This window comes from Chiroxiphia lanceolata, chromosome 5 (assembly GCF_009829145.1).
Source record: "Chiroxiphia lanceolata isolate bChiLan1 chromosome 5, bChiLan1.pri, whole genome shotgun sequence".
Taxonomy (NCBI): domain Eukaryota; kingdom Metazoa; phylum Chordata; class Aves; order Passeriformes; family Pipridae; genus Chiroxiphia; species Chiroxiphia lanceolata.
The window spans coordinates 20,425,629-20,442,192 of record NC_045641.1 but is presented as its reverse complement, the minus strand read 5'-3'; positions in this window follow the sequence as shown (position 1 = coordinate 20,442,192).

Sequence of the window (16,564 nt, the reverse complement as noted above, 5' to 3'; positions counted from 1 at the left end):
AGCCTACCAATCATGGAAAAAAGGGCTGGCTGCTCAGGAAGAGTTTAGGAATATAGTTAGATCACATAGAAAGAAAATTAGAGAGACGAAGGCACAATTTGAACTTAATCTTGCTACTTCTGTGATGGATAACAAAAAGTCCTTCTACAGATACATCAACAGCAAAAGAAGAGGCAAGGAAAACCTCCATTCTTTATTGGACATGGGTGGGAATATAGTTATCAAAGATGAGGAAAAGGCTGCGGTATTTAACACCTTCTTTACCTCAGTTTTCAACAGTAAGACAGGTTGTCCTGAGGACAGCTGGTTTCTGGAGCTTGTAGAAAGAGATAAGAATCTGAATAGCCCCCCAGTAATCCAGGAGGAAACAGTTAGCAGGCTGCTGAGCCACTTGGATCCCCAAAAGTCTATGGGACCAGATGGGATCCACCCAAGGGTGACGAGGGAACTGGCGGAAGAGCTCGCCAAGCCTCTTTCCATCATCTACCAACAGTCCTGGCTCACTGGGGAGGTCCCAGATGACTGGAAGCTGGCAAATGTCACGCCCATCCACAAAAAGGGCCAGAAGGAGGACCCGGGAAACTACAGGCCCGTCAGCCTGACCTCAGTGCCTGGCAAGGCAGATCATCCAGGTGGAGCAGATCATCCTTGGTGCAATCACACAGCACCTACAGGATGGACAAGGGATCAGACTCAGCCAGCACGGGTTTAGGAAGGGCAGGTCCTGTCTGACCAACCTGATCTCCATTTATGATCAGGTGACCCGCCTGGTGGATGAGGGGAAGGCTGTGGATGTGTCTATCTGGACTGCAGCAAAGCCTTTGTCTCCCACAGCATACTCCTGAAAAAGCTGACAGCTCATGGCTTGGACAGGGGCACTCTGTGATGGGTTAAGAACTGGCTGGAGGGCTGGGCCCAGAGAGTGGTGGTGAATGGTGCTGCATCCAGTTGGCAGCCGGTCACTAGTGGTGTCCCCCAGGGATCAGTGTTGGGCCCAGTTCTGTTTAATATCTTTATCAATGATTTAGATGAGGGGATTGAGTGTACCATCAGCAAATTTGCAGATGACAGTGAGTTGGAGGAGAGTGTCAATCAGCTGGAAGGCAGGAGGGCTCTGCAGAGGGACCTGGACAAGCTGGGAAGATGGTCTGATTCCAACAGGATGAGGTTCAACAAGGCCAGGTGCCGAGTCCTGCACTTTGGTCACAACAACCCCATGAAGTGCTACAGACTGGCGACAGAGTGGCTGGAGAGCAGCCAGGCAGAAAGGGACCTGGGAGTTTGGATTGACAGGAAGCTGAACATGAGCCAGCAGTGTGCCCAGGTGGCCAAGAAGGCCAATGGCATCCTGGTCTGTACCAGGAACAGTGTGGCCAACAGGACCAGGGAAGTGATTCTTCCCCTGTACTCAGTGCTGGTGAGGCCACACCTCGAGTGCTGTGTCCAGTTCTGGGCCCCTCAGTTCAGGAAGGATATTGAGGTGCTGGAGCAGGTCCAGAGAAGAGCAACGAGGCTGGTGAAGGGACTGGAGCACAAGTCCTATGAAGAGAGGCTGAGGGAGCTGGGGTTGTTTAGCCTTCAGAAGAGGAAGCTCAGGGGAGACCTCATCACTCTCTACAACTACCTGAGAGGAGGTTGTAGCCAGGTGGGGGTTGGTCTCTTCTCCCAGGCAACCAGCAGCAGGACAAGAGGGCATGGTCTTGAGCTGTGCCAGGGGAGGTTTAGGTCAGATATTAGGAAGAAATTCTTTACAGAGTAATCAGGCTTTGGAATGGGCTGCTCAGGGAGGTGGTGGATTCTCCGTCCCTGGAGGTTTTTAAGATGAGACTGGATGTGGCACTTAGTGCCATGGTCTAGTAACCGCAGCGGTAATGGATCAAGGGTTGGACTTGATGATCTCAGAGGTCCCTTCCAACTCAGCTGATTCTAGATTCTATGATTCTATATAAAGGACATCACTACCACTTCTCTCACTGTGTGACTTGATTTTATCAGACCTGTTCAGAAACAAATCAAAACAAGGTTATAATCTATTCTCATGGCTTATTTTGACAAAAACCTGCCTGCACTGGATAAGCCTTTGTATGCAGTCTGGTCCTTTCACCTCAGGGGCAGTAACAGTTGAACAGCAGAGATGATAGCAGTTGAAGATGGTCCAAAGCAGGAAACAGTTTCTATACAAGACAAAAGCAAATGCATGAGGAGTCTCCAGGTAGGAAAAAGACAAATGAGGAAGGCTACAAACAATGAATAGTGCCGAAGAGGTGACGAGGTAATGACTATTCACTGTGTTCACACCACACAAAACTTACAGGGCACCCACTGAAATTATTAGGTGTCAAATTAGGAGGAGAGAGCAGGTATTTCTTCACATAGTGCATAATTATATTGTCACAGGCTTCTGTGCAGACCATAAGTAGTAGAGTCAAAAAGTTGGAGAAATTCAGGGAAGTCGAGTCCACTGGTAAAAAATAATCTTTTTTTTTTTAAAAAAAGTGGTCTTTATTCAACCTCCGACTCAGGAAAGCAGGGTAGAATAGATCACTGTTCACATACTCTCCTGTGCTTTCTCTGAGCATTACTGCTGTAGTGCCATAGTCACTGTGACAGGCAGGCTACTGGGCTAAGCTCTCTGTACACTGATGTGAAGGTTCTTAGTCTGATGTTAATTTTGTTTTATTTTTTCAGCTGAGAAAATCAGGTGCTCAGATACCTTGCAGCACAGACATAGGCTAGACAGAGATACAGAGGACAGAGGACACTGGAACCATCCTAATTCTCTGATGTCATTACCAGGTAAACTCTTTAATTCCAATGTTTTGAATACCCATGCCCTTAGCTATATCTATAGAGGCAAAAACGTTACATGAAGCACATTGAGTTCTATAGATGCAAAACATTACATGAAGCACATTAATTGAGTTCTATATCTAAACTTACCATGATAAAGTATTTATAGTGGAAAAGTGAATACAAGTACCATATCTCAAACAGAACAATGATACAATGACACTTTCTCCTGCTAGGCTATTTTAAACTTTCTATGATTGTGCTACTGTTTCTATGCTGTGTCCTATATTGTCCCAAATATGTCCTTTCTGACACATTAAGGAGCAAATTAAGAAGCATGTTTATTCAAGGACAAACATTGCCATTCCTTTCCATAACATCCTTGTCTATCTCGGGATAAAATTTGGTCCATCACCTAGCACTACACAATACTTTACAATCTAGTCTGGGCTGCTGCCAGAAAGCTGATGTTAAAAACCGCCTAAGGGAACACCTCAAACTTGTTTGACATTTTCTATCAAGGGAGAAATCATAAACTGGGTTAGGTAATGTGGGGACTGGACTAGTTCTTGTGAAAATTCTTTTTCTTCTTCAAGAAGGACATTAGCTAGTTAGTGCTCAAAATGGCTGGTTTTGCTCTCCTGGACACTATACCCTCTCAGGCTCTCTGCTACGGAATCCATTAGTGAAAGTCCATGCCCAAACACAGAATCCCTCCTCCTCTGAGCTCTTAATGATGCTGAGGCAGCACTGAAATTTTTACAGAACTGAGCCCTAGTACAGTGACCTATGTAAAAAGAAATTCTTTCCTGTTATAAGTAAGTTTGACATCTGATAGCACAAGTTAGGAGGAAATAAAGTACATTTCCGTTAACTTTGGAGTTTCTTGTACAGTCCTCCCTAACCTAACGAACTGTGGCAGGTCCTGTGCTCTGTCAACATAAGCCAGGCTGTCTCCTATGAAAACACAGTGAATTTTGCTTTCAAAACAAAGGCTTCTCAGAGGGGCCTTCCTTTTTTTTTCCTTAGGATCATATACTTCTGCCTCTAAAAATCTGGCCTATTCAGCATGTCTCAATCAGACACCTACAACAGATGTAAAAAGACACTTTAAGAGAATTAAGCAAGCTGGAGTTTTAAAGAAAACTATTCTGCTAGGTAAAAATATCATAGTAGACTGCAGACATACACCACATGCTTGTGATACTTCTGTCCAGGTATACTAAGGAAGAGTAACAAAGGAATGAAAAAAATTACATCTATTAGTTTAATTAGATTATTAATTGATTCACTTTGAAATAAACATTAAGCATAGAACAGCGTACCCAGTTGCCTTTAAAAACTACTAAGAAAACAGATACCCATTTGTGATCATGACCTGCTGGAAAAGAAACTGAATGAGTAATGGGAAAGCCTGTTCAATGCTCTTGCAAATGTTAGGTCTCATTAAGTGCCTAAGGAAAGTGGTAAGTTTAGCTTTTCTATAGGTTCTTTATTGTATCATTTTTTTGTTTTCACTAAACTGTTCACACAGACTCTGATGTCTCTCAGTGGCCTAATATAAAAATGGTCTTAACTATGGAAGAATAAAGAAAAGGACAAGCAGGAAGCACACACTCTCTACAGGGGAAGTGCAGTAGGAGGCAGTGCACACCTGGCTGCCTTCCCCGGAGCCGGGGGCGCTGCTGGCGGACTCCCTCCACGGAAGATCGCAGCATGATCCACATGAGGAGTGTCATGGTAACTTGTTGCTGAGTCGAGCTTCAAACTGCAATGCAAATTAAGATCTTGTGAGTATCGTGTCCCAGGGGATAGGAGTTTCCTACTTTCCAGATTCAAGTGGATGATTGGATTATTTTTCTCAGGCTAACCTTTCATCTGGCAGGAAGCTATTTCCCTGCCTGTCCCCAAAACACATCTGATTATTTGGGAAATGTGACAGCACCTCTGCACTGGATTAACTCAGAGGACAATATTAATTTATTCACTTACCAGTTCTGAACAATTCTGGGTTTAAAAACAGAAAATGAGGTCAGCCTAAACACAGTGTTACATTTCACATCTGGAATGTGTGTTGCAGCTGTACTTCAGCCTCAAGACAATTATTTTGATCCCAAACCCAGTTGCTGTAAATAAATCTAATTAATTAAAATGGTTTTCCTGTGTCTTTACAGAAGAAACCCTCAGTATTTCAGCAGAACCATAAGCACCGGAAGTAGGTTCTTGCTGCTGTTCTGCTCAGTTGTCCCAATTTACAAGAAACGTTCTCCAGCTAAACCTCCATCTATTTCCCTCCCACGCAAACTCAGTTTTATCTCAGATTTCTGACACTAAATCACTTCTATCAGAAAAGCTGCATCACTTCCCTGAAGCCTTAGTTTAGTGCTAAGAAAATTAAAACTATTACATTCTGGAACATTTCTACGGTGTTATTTTCATCTTCAATTTCTCCTTTTTGACCTTGGTCACAAAAGCAAGCTGGTGCTGTTTTCTCTATTACTGCATTCTTTCCAACTGCTTTAGGGTTCATCTTGGTTTTGCTGTCTTCTCTAATGAGTACACACAGCTTGCAAAAGTATTACAAACACTAAAATAAACTGTGCACATTTCCCAAATTCCCTGGCCAGAATTCCCCTCCAGATGAGACAGCAAAAATGCTGCAAGTTGATAACTGTTACCAGCGGACATCCTTATAAACCAGTAGACCAAATAGCTTCCTGCATTCCTAGGAAATTCTTCTCTCTCTCCTGGCAAACTGAAAAATAGACACTAATAAGACTGCTCAAGTGCAGTAATTTCCAGGGGTTGTTTTTTTTTTTTTTTTTTTTTAAAAAGAGTAAATTTTAAAATTTCTGTAAAATGTCACACGCAACTAAAATTTGTTTAAAGTAGGTTTAAAATGTCAAAGTAGGTTAAAAAGGGCTTTTATTGCAAATTACTGCCTTTTGTAATGCAATTGCAATACAAAATACCTGTTGTATTGTAATTGTATTTAAAAAAAATAAAAACCAACACAACCAACCAACAAAAAATACCAACCCCCCCCCAAAAAAAAAACACAAAACAAACAAACAACAAACAAAAACAAAAACAAAACACACACACAAAAAAAAAAGTTTGGTGGCGGAGACCTCAAGCCAATCGTATGGTGTGGTTCCTTTAGCACTGCAGGCTACGAGCCCGTGAGGTTTGTCCCGAGGGGCCGGGCTGCGCGGGCAGGCGGGAACGCTGCCCGCGGGAAACCTCTGCCTGGAAATATCCGCCTGGAAATCTCCGGGCACTCGCCTACATATATCAAAAATCCTAAACACTTGTGTAAAAAATAAATAAACAGAAACCGCCTGGGCAAGTTTAACGGGGCAGCCGAGGCCGGCCCTGGAACAACCCCAACCGGCGCCATCGCGGTGGCGGCGGCTCCTGCGGCGGGCGGCGGGCGCCATCTAGCGGCGGGCGGGGCCGGCCCGCGCCTTCCGCCCGCTCCTGGCCCGCGCGCCCAGGGGAACACAGGGAGGACGCCTCTGGTGACCGGGAGTCTCTCGAAAAGGCTGCTTGATCTTTCATGTTCCCTGCTTCTGCAGTGCTTCCAGAGGAAGCACCTACAATACACCTCCATGTCCCTCAGAAGGGAACTCCCCTGGGGAGGCATTGGGAACCCCTCAGGTGCCATGCCAGGAGGCCCTGGCATCGGTGACATTCCTCTGAGGACACTTTCCCAGGTCCTCTCTTTAGGAATGGTTGGGCAGCCTCCAAACACCACTGAGGAAGTAGTGCCAGCCCTGGCATTGTTAAAAACATCTTTAAGGCGTTAACTTATGCATCTTGGCACCGTTTAAAAAAAAAATTAACTGGGAGATTTCTGCTGAAATTATTTCATGAAACTGCATGTACCTCAGCATCATCCGTGCCGCCAGTAATCCCCAGTCTGACTACATCCATTGAGCTGTGGGAGCAAGGCCACTTTATCTGGTTTTTTGTATGACAGGTTAATTCTAGGATCCGTTATTTTCATGGACAATAAATTTCACAAGGAAGCTCATCTTTTGGTAACACTGTGAAATATTTCTCCTCGCTTTTGCCTTCACCTAAATGACGCTGTTGAGCATCGGGTGCTGATAAACTCCCTGTTCTGACCTAGAGTAGTACCAGGACTTATAAACATTTCTGACAAAATTTTTCAAACATAATTGCAACCTGCTTGTCATGGTCTATTTTCAGAAGGCAAGGCTTTACTACAAGCTATTTTACAATCCTATTCAGAACAAAACTCTGAACAATAGACCTGAATATTTGTGAATATTCTGTAGAGACCTAGTAGGGCTGGGGAGCAATTAGGATGTATTAACCCATCGTGGCAAAGAGGTGACAGAATTAAGGTGGCGTTAACACCTTGGCAATCCCAGCTGATGCAGCAACCCATGCATTAAGAGTATTTTGTCCATATGATTTTTAAGGCCAAAAAAAGCCTCAACTCACTCGGTAGAACATACGACATCCAGAGGTTGATTATGATGTTAAAGTGAGAGACATTTAATCGACAGTTTAAATTTCTATTACAATTCTATTACAAAACATTTTTTTAAATATTGTGAGAGAAGTCATTTTCATAGGTTGAAATTCAGCTCCATGTGTTGAAGGCATGAGCCATGAAGACCTTACTTTAGGAGTCCCATATCTTTGCCTTAATTATTAACCCATTGCTGCCCAAGTCATTAATTAAAATTGACTGATTTGGACACTTAATTGCTGGGCAACTATGAGAAAGCTAAGCATACTTTGCATGAATGATCAGGTACCGAAGACCCCCAGCCATGTCTCTTTCATCTTCTTGAATACAATCTAATGTGGTCAAATACAGCCCGATATCCTTTCTTGGGCATTTTTTAAGTAAAGCAAATGTCTATGATAATCAGCTAATCAGCAAAACCATTTGCTCGAACTCAAAAGAAAAAAAAAGCAAGGTTCACATAGGGTGATTCAGAGGGATAATTAGATCACTGAAGTACTAGTGACTAGTACTGACATAATAACATCACTTCTAAAACAAATATAATTACTCTGTCTCTTGCAGTATTACCTCAAAATTACAAAAAGTTGTGCAAACAGCAATCCAGCATGAGAATAAAAGGAGGAAAGAGCATTTCTTACAGAAACGTGCAAACTGGGCTATTTGTCTACTTACTTTATCCACCTCTCTAGTCATACAGACTGATCCCTTTGTATTTTGTAATTCTATACCATGCACAGTGCTATACTATTTCAAAACTGAGCACTTAAAGGGATTAGTGTTTGTTGATTGCTCTCATGAGATAATATTGCCTTGTTCTCCTCTATGCTTTTTACCCATAATCTTTTATTTCCAAAGAGAAAATTCTGATTAGCCGTATGCTTTGAATAGCAGAATTATTTCCTGGAGTGTGACAATTGTGTAATCATTCAAATAAGCCAGTAAACAAACCAGTACAAATTTATCCCTGGCATTACAGTTCTGATTCAGTTGAAATGAAAATAGTCAAAAATCCACAATAACAGAGATAAATTCCTTGGGGTTCAACAAGTGAACCGGAAATACCTGTTCTGGTTCCTAACCAGATTAATGCATCAGCCTTAAGAATACGCTGTGTTAAAATACAGAGACATGGACAGAGACCAATGAAATCAGTTTGCAAAGGAGCTGAGATTGCTTCACTAAATACAAAGCAGAATTAACATTGTAGCTCATATAGGCATCTGGGCTTGGAAATAAATTATGAAAGGTAGATTTCTAATAACTCTTTTTCAGAGATGAGCTGAACCTTTAAGGCTTTTTAGTTAAAAGAGAAAATATGCATGTGGCTTTTCAGAGAGACAAAGGGAGGCTTGTAGAGCACTGAAGTCTGAAAAAGCAGTGATGATACAATTTCTGTTGCCTAGTGGTTTATGCAATGACAAACTCGTGGCCAGAATGGCTTCAATTTAATGCATGATTAGAAGACCAAGAATGCTCAACACACCCCAGAGCACTCCTGCACCACAGCTGAAATGAAGAGTCTGTGACTGTACCTGGAACACTACCCAGCATTAACTGCTACTTTCTTTGAAGAACTCTGGAAAACATAAGACTTTCAAAAGGACTTAGAAGAATGATATGAAGCCCAGGGAACCTAATAAAAGAAGAACTTCAAACTACTTATTTGTTGAAGACAAAGCTCAGAACTCATTCAGTTGAGGTACCTGTTTAGGAGAAGATTTCTAGTAGTCAAAGTTGAAGGAAAAGGAAGATTTGTAGCTGGAAACTAAGCCAAATAAAATGAGAACAGAAATAAGGACCACATTTTTCACACTGAGCATAATTAACTCCTGGAATTGTCTACTCAGGAAGCAGGTGTTTTCTCCATCATTCTAAGTCTATCTGGGACAGGTTTGAGCTTTGCACATTAATGTTTGGAAAGAGACCTAGTGAAACCTGCCGAAAAACATTGCTGCAGCTTGTCCAAACATTGAAACTGCCAACTTGCCCAGATGCAGCGAGAAAAGCTCGTGATTCGGTATTAACTGCCTGCTGCTGTCTACCCACACTCACACTGTTAGGCTGTGTAGAAACTATTTCAAATCTTCCCGTGGTTGATACACCATCAGGGAGCTGAGAGGAGGAAGAAGACAGTACGCCTCTTAGATCTAAAGGTTCCAGTGCTGTGCCACAGGACCAAGCAGGATTCCGGGTTGTCTAACAGCCAACCTCAGTGATTCCTTTTGACCCCCTCTCTCCCATCACAGGGGTTCAGTCTCCTAACCAGCACAACCCTCATGCCAGCCACATGAATGACCCTTCCTCAGGAGCCATACTTCAGTTGCCTGCATGCCTTACCTGGCCCAGGAGTCACTATCTGACCAGCCCTCCCAGCGTTAATCTAAAGTTAAACCCCCTCCATGTTACTCAGATAAGGAGAGGATGTCATGTGAACGTCTGGTTGGACAAAGAGTGGAAATGTGTAGAAAGGGGTATGGGAAAGAGGGCTGCTTTGAATATGTAGTGGTGTTATGTTTGAGAGGTATTGCCATTGGGAATTCTGTGATGAGGTGAAAAACATCTGTAGCTGCAGTAGTGGACAGATGTGTTAACACTGTCTTTCTGCACCTGAGTGACCGTCATATGAATCATCAGCACTGAGATGCAAAGGCAAGAACCTGGACAGAAAAGACCAGAAGGGCAAAAGACCTTCTGAAGGAGCCTCCAGGCATATGGGAAATGAAAGGCTGTTTAAATGTCTCTCTGGAGCTCAGAAAACATAGAGGGTGCTTAAAATGCTCAGATGAGTCTGTGAGTAATTCTTGGAATTACACAGGTTCACTCAGAGCTGAACAACAGTATCAGCAGAGCTGTGGGACTTAGCTGGACCAGCCAATAGCCTCAGGACAATGCCCACCTGGTAAACCAGCACAGCTCCGTGGCAGAGTAAGGCATGACTGTAAAATATGAGTTGGTTGTGTAAATTCAATTACAGTTCATATCTCTCGCCCTGTGATTTCAATTTGTGGTAGATGTTGTCTTTTACATCACCTATTTCTGAAACTTCAGCTTTTAAAATCTTCTTGTCTTTTAGATATTGCTAATAATTCACAGTAGCTAAAATCCCAATGCCTGTGATAAAAAGGTGTTCTTCCATATTTTATACTGCCAGAAGTATCCATTGATAAGAGATTTGAATCACATTTCTCATTTCATTTTTATGAGAAAAAAAATGTCCTGAGCTCATTTCTCATTGTAATTATTATGTTAATTTTTTCTTAGGAGACTCTTCTTCCTCAGAAAAGTGACTGGATTAATTCCCCTTTCAGCATTCACAGGATTCACATAACAACGTCAAAAAATGGCAAAATAATTATGTCAGGCTGCAGTGGACTTTTCTAAAATCAATCAATCTATTTATCTATTTCTCCAACAAAGACTTTCATATGTTATATTCAGTGCTCTGAGTCAAGCTTGCTTAGTGCTATCAAATCATCAGGAAGAAGGCTGTTGCCGTGCAGAATGTATTACCTGGTATGGAGGCATGGGAGCCTGGGTGATCTTCAGGTGGCTCCAGTATCTCAAAACCAAAACATCTTAGCACAGAAAGCACAAGCCTGGTGAAGATGCCATGGGCTGGTTTGACCAGAAGTCAGCCCCCAGCACCTGTGTGAAGTCTATGTCAGCTACAAGGTAATGCAGCTTAACCACTTGAAGTGTTCAAGGTCAGTTGGATGGGGCTTTGAACACCTGATTTAGGGAAGGATGTCCCTGCACATGGCAGGAGGATTGGACTAGATGATCTTCAGAGGTCTCTTCCAACCCAAATCATTTTCTGATTCTGGGATACAACAACTTATTATGAAGAGGGGCCATTTGTATTTTGACTTGTTTCTGTAGACGCTGGTCTTTTATAATCCGGTTTCTGTGTGCGTCTGTGTGCTTTTACATACAACACAATTTTACCTCTTCATGAAGATTGCCACTGTGATTTCAGTTTTTTTCTTGGCATAAACCTCCAATCTGACTCAGCAAAATAAGGTAAAATATATATTTATTTTATATCATGTTTAATATATTCAACTTCATATAAAAGGCCTAAATATTGCCAACAGAGGCAATTCAGCTAAAGATGCTTGAAAGGTCTCTGCAAATTAAGTCTGACTGAGGTCAGTGGCAGTGGCCTTGACCTGCATCTGAGTTAGTCCAGCTGCCAACTGTACTTTGAATTCTGCCTCCAGCATGCCATGCGCTTGACAAGCTGCCTGTCTCTGCCTGTGTTCCCCACAGCATCGCTGCCCCATGGGAGTCTCTGTCATTAGACATCTGTGGGCAGTCGCCTGAAGTCACCAGCTAGGAGGGATATCAGAAGAGAAGTTCCCGGACAGGACCTCTGGAGGGTTTTCATGTACTTGAGAGGCAGAGTGGAAGCGCACTGCTGTCACATATTCCAGATGTTCCTTTCCTTATCCTGAATGTGCTAGGTGTGTGCCTGCTGATTTGCATGAGTTGCACATCTCAGCACAAAGGGGAGTTCTATGAAACAACTGTTCTCATATCTAATAAGCTTACTTAGACAATTTAAAGAAATAGCTTTCCAGATTCCCAGCTAATCTGAGACAGAGACCAATAACTGAAATGGTGAGTCCTGCATAAATCATTTCTGTTTAATACAAATATCTGATATGCTGTCAATTTAAGCTTTAAAATCTACAAGTTATTTCAGCCAGATCACCGTGGAAATAATTTCAAGGAAATTTTTTTGGAGGACAGCTACTTTAAGGGAACCTTTGCCTGGGTTTTATTTTCTGAATGTAAAGAGTTCCCATGTGGGGCAAATTGAGCCAAGAATAGACAATCTAAGGATAGGCTAAGTCTCTTAAAAACACCAGCATAAAAACGTGCTGCTGACATGAAGTCAGAGATACCTTTTCTTAGGACAACTTATTTTCTTGCAAAAAAACCCAACAAACCACTACATTCTGCTGGAAAGCTCATAAATAAGTAAGTAAATAAACAAAAATTATTCAATAATTTAATCAACCTATCTTTACAGTGCTACATTATTCTGTTGTTATCAGATTAAGACTGTTTTTCTCCTAACTAATCAGATGAAAGGATTAAAACCTGCATATGCAAGTGAAACACAAAACGGCCAGAGGGAGAAAAGCCAATTTGACAGGACAGATGGGCTGGGAGACGGTGACATGCAGTGTCTTACTGGAGGAAGAGTGGCAACTTTGTCATGAAAATGAATTGGCAGAAATATATCAACAATGGCACTTTGACAGCCTGAATGATCTGTTCTTCCTTGCCTCAATGAAGCAAGGATGATATAGGTTTTCCAGGAGGTTTTGTATGAGGGCACATGCAGGTGACACAGATGATGAACTTCATTATCAACTGTCACAACTTTGAATAGTTATGATATATCCTGTCCACAAAAGTGCTCCAAACCTGGCCATATGTGTGAGTGCTCCACCAACGTAATGATTGTCTTCCACAATTCCTAATCATTTAAGCATTGCTGTGATAGGCACCTATTTAAATGCACTTGCTAAAACCATTGCCTCTATTTAGCTCTTCCATCAGAGTAATGCCCAGTGGTACCATTTCTCTTCTGCATGGTTTGTGGTGCCCAGTGCGTTTCTGCGCTCCTGGAAAACCAACAGCAACAGTGCAAGTGGCATATAGATTCAAAGAAGCTGCTACAGGCAGTTTCTGGATCAATATTAATTACATTTCATCACTTTGACACTGTATGGGGGGGGGAAGCTAAAAATAACTCTATTTCCCCCATTAATCCTCTTCTTCCTTCTCAGTCTTTTCATTCCATTTCTCTTCCTTGAACTCCAGTTGCAGACACAGAACTAGCTCAGAGGCATCCCAAACCATGTTGGAAAGAAAAATTGGCTTCATGAAGCTTTCAGAAGTCTTTGATCCTCGACTAATCTGAGTGGGGTTTGACCTCCCTAAATCCCTAGAGCAGGGCAAAGACACTCAGGAACTGCCTCATTACCAGCTCTATATCTGAACTGTCAGGTTTTTCCATTATGCTCTCCAGTCTCTTTCTCCTCTGACAAGTGTCTTTTAATGCATCCTTCTTACATTAATTTGAAGAGATGCTTTTTCCTTTTGTCCTTTCAATATTTTTCCTTCTTTATTCTTCAGCTTGACCTTCTTTCTCTTATTCAAGATGATTTTATTATACACACATGGTCATTCACTGCAAATTGCAGAAACCTAATGTTTAGCACTAGAAGTCTTTCACCAATTTCTCTGAGGTTTCTCATGCTTTCAGTCTGAAGAACTGCTTTCAGAACCATGAGATATGCTTTGGATGTTAACTTTTTTTTCGTTTCTTCTGAACTCTTCCTCATACATAGCTCCTTCATCCTGCGAATCTACAATTCAATCTTTAAAATAGCTTCTTTTTAAGTTTTCAGACTTTTTAATGAGGTGGGCTGCATTTTAAGTTAGGACTTCTCACCTTCTAGTTTCTAAATCATAATTCCCCACAGTGATCACTACTTCTTTGCACAGGAAAGTATTGTCAGAGATAGTCTAGCATCTTCATTACTCTTGCACAAGTCATTTTCTTTAACACTTATATAATTCTATTTTCTAGGTCTTCATCTCCCTCTTCTCTGATCTGTTCCTTATTTTTCCTTTGCAGTTCTATTTAATCATCATTTGCACTGTGTACAGCCACTGGATTCTTTTCCCCCAGCTGTATCATTTCTGCTGGAGGAAGCTATTTCTGCTGCAGCTATCCCTGAAAGGAACCCTCCTTCTACATTAAAATGTCAGTCTCTTTTAGCAGCTTAATTAAACTGGAACATTTCTGCCAACAGCACTTAAGGTTTCTGCAAGGGGACATCTTGCATTGCATGCAAGTGATAACTTGCTAGAAAAGCTTATTTAAAAATAAGAGAAAACAAAACCTCAGATCTGGCTCTTCTCCCTCCTTCAGCAAGATGAATTGCATTTGAGTTATTCTCATTTTGCCTGAGGAAAAGACAGGAGGATATGGCCCCCAATGTGCCAGTAGAGCCTGTAGATCACCTGCACATATAATGGAACACATTTGTTGAGTACTGCAGTTGTAAGTAGTTTCAATTTCCAAACAACTGAGAAAACTGGACATCCGTGTTCCCCTCTCCCCTTTTTCCCACTAGTACTCACTAACAAATGCATCCAGTCACCAGTGCAGGAGCAACTGTCCAGTCCTTCCATTAACATGGTGGGCACACTCAGCCATGTGTATGATTCAGCAATCAGGAGTCTCTGTGTCAGAAACGTTTCCTTGCTTTTACAGAACATCTCTTTTGCCCAGGATGAATTTTGGTCCTTCACCAGTTTTTGTTTACTTTGTTTTAAAGGAGAAGAATGTATTTTGGTAAAAGGCAACATCCTGGATAATGTGTTATGACTTGTCAGAAACAAGTCAGTTTGCAATCAGATTGGGACTGTGTAACAGCAGGGAGTTTTGTAGTCAGCAAACTGATTACAATAAATTTAAGTTGGAATAACTACTTAAGAATACATTGGCTACAGTGGCATGAAGCAAGGGAAGTCATGGGCTCTAGAATGAATTAACAGACTGTGATTCCCCTCTAACCATGAGCTGACATAACTGTGTGGCTGGTACTGTCATCACTATTTGCCTCCCATATCAGTAGGTTTGATTTTGTATCTCACAGCAAAATTGACTTTTAGAACAGTATTTCATGTGCTTATGAGTGTTCACGTAAGCATATCAGTATCTTCGTGATTGTTATCACATTTTGAGATCAATTAAAGTCTAAAGAATGTACAAGATTAAGAACTGTAGCACCTGACAATAATAGGCATCTTCTGAACTAGGGCCAGCGTCCAGAAATACTTTCTGTTTAACAACCTAGCAAGGTGTAAGTTGAATGAGTAGGTCTTTGGATATCACTCCTCAAAATTTTAGGAAAGTATCAGATGAGCTGACACTTGAAGTATAGAAATGCAAGGCTTTTAAAAATGTGTGGAACTGTATTTTTTCAAAATTATTCTCTTATTTTTCATATTAAATTTTAGCAACATAGTTGTTTATTCAATCTTACTTCTTTTATTATAGAAAAACATGGTGTATTTTTAATTTCTTTACAGAATAGCAGATGTCTACAAGGAATGTGTAAAATGCAAATCACAGTGTTCAATACCAATAATTCATGGAAGAAACCTAAACCAAAGTTAATTTTAAGGCTGCATCTTTATCTTACATGTTTCTTAAAACTGACTTAGTTTTTCTTCACTCTGCTAAAAATAAGTGATGACATGGCAAGTCTCCAGATTTTGCGATTTGTATTTTAGAATATTCTCCGGATACCAACCTTGGCCTGGCTGTGAGCCAGACAAATCTCTTTGTGTTTCCTTTCTTTCATTCAGCCTTTTAAAAAATGCTTTGTCTGTAAGTTTTCTGCTAGAGCTGTAAAAAGGCAACTTGATGCAACAGAAATGTCAGGATATGATGTGATTCATAGGAGATATACCAAATTTTAAAAGAACTTTCAGTCTGGATCTTTAACATCTTACAGTTAAAAACTATGTTTGAGCCCAAACAAATGGATCATCCTCAAAGATGATTGAACTCTAAAGCTGGAGAGGCAACTTCTTCAAGAGTGCATGCCAAGCTGTATTTTCTTTCTAAATTTAGAGGTTAAAGGCAGCATTTACCAGAGAAGTAGATCAGTGGGAGCAGGGAGTAAGATCATACTAATCAACCAGTTGGGATTACCTTGCCTCTAAAGGGCAGAGACTGTCTGTGTCCTCTAAATTCAAATTATTTTACTGGATTCAGAAGAAACTAGAACCTTTTGCCTTCCATAGATGAATTTTCAAATTGCAGAATTTCCCGATGCTGTCCCAAACTGCCCTATGGGCCATTCAAAATAGGCTCCTGTGTCACAAGTTGTTGACCACTGGCCTTTGATATTATCAAAGGTAATTGAATTATCACTGCTTAAGTAAGAGGAGTCTTTGCGTGCATAATCAATAAGACAGAATTTAACATTAACTCTTGATTTCAAATGCCAAACACTGTGAAGCATAGGAATGGTGGGGTTATCCTTTTTATGAATCTGTTGTACATTCTGCATGTCCCTTTCACCCCCAGTACCAGTGAAAACAAAGTCAAACTTGCGCAGATTCCAGTTCAGCACTGGGCAGCAGGCTGAATCCTATGTCCAGGCTCTCATTGGCCTCCAGCAATAGGGATTTGTAACAACTGCTGATGACTCCTTACCAGGGAGTGAAGGG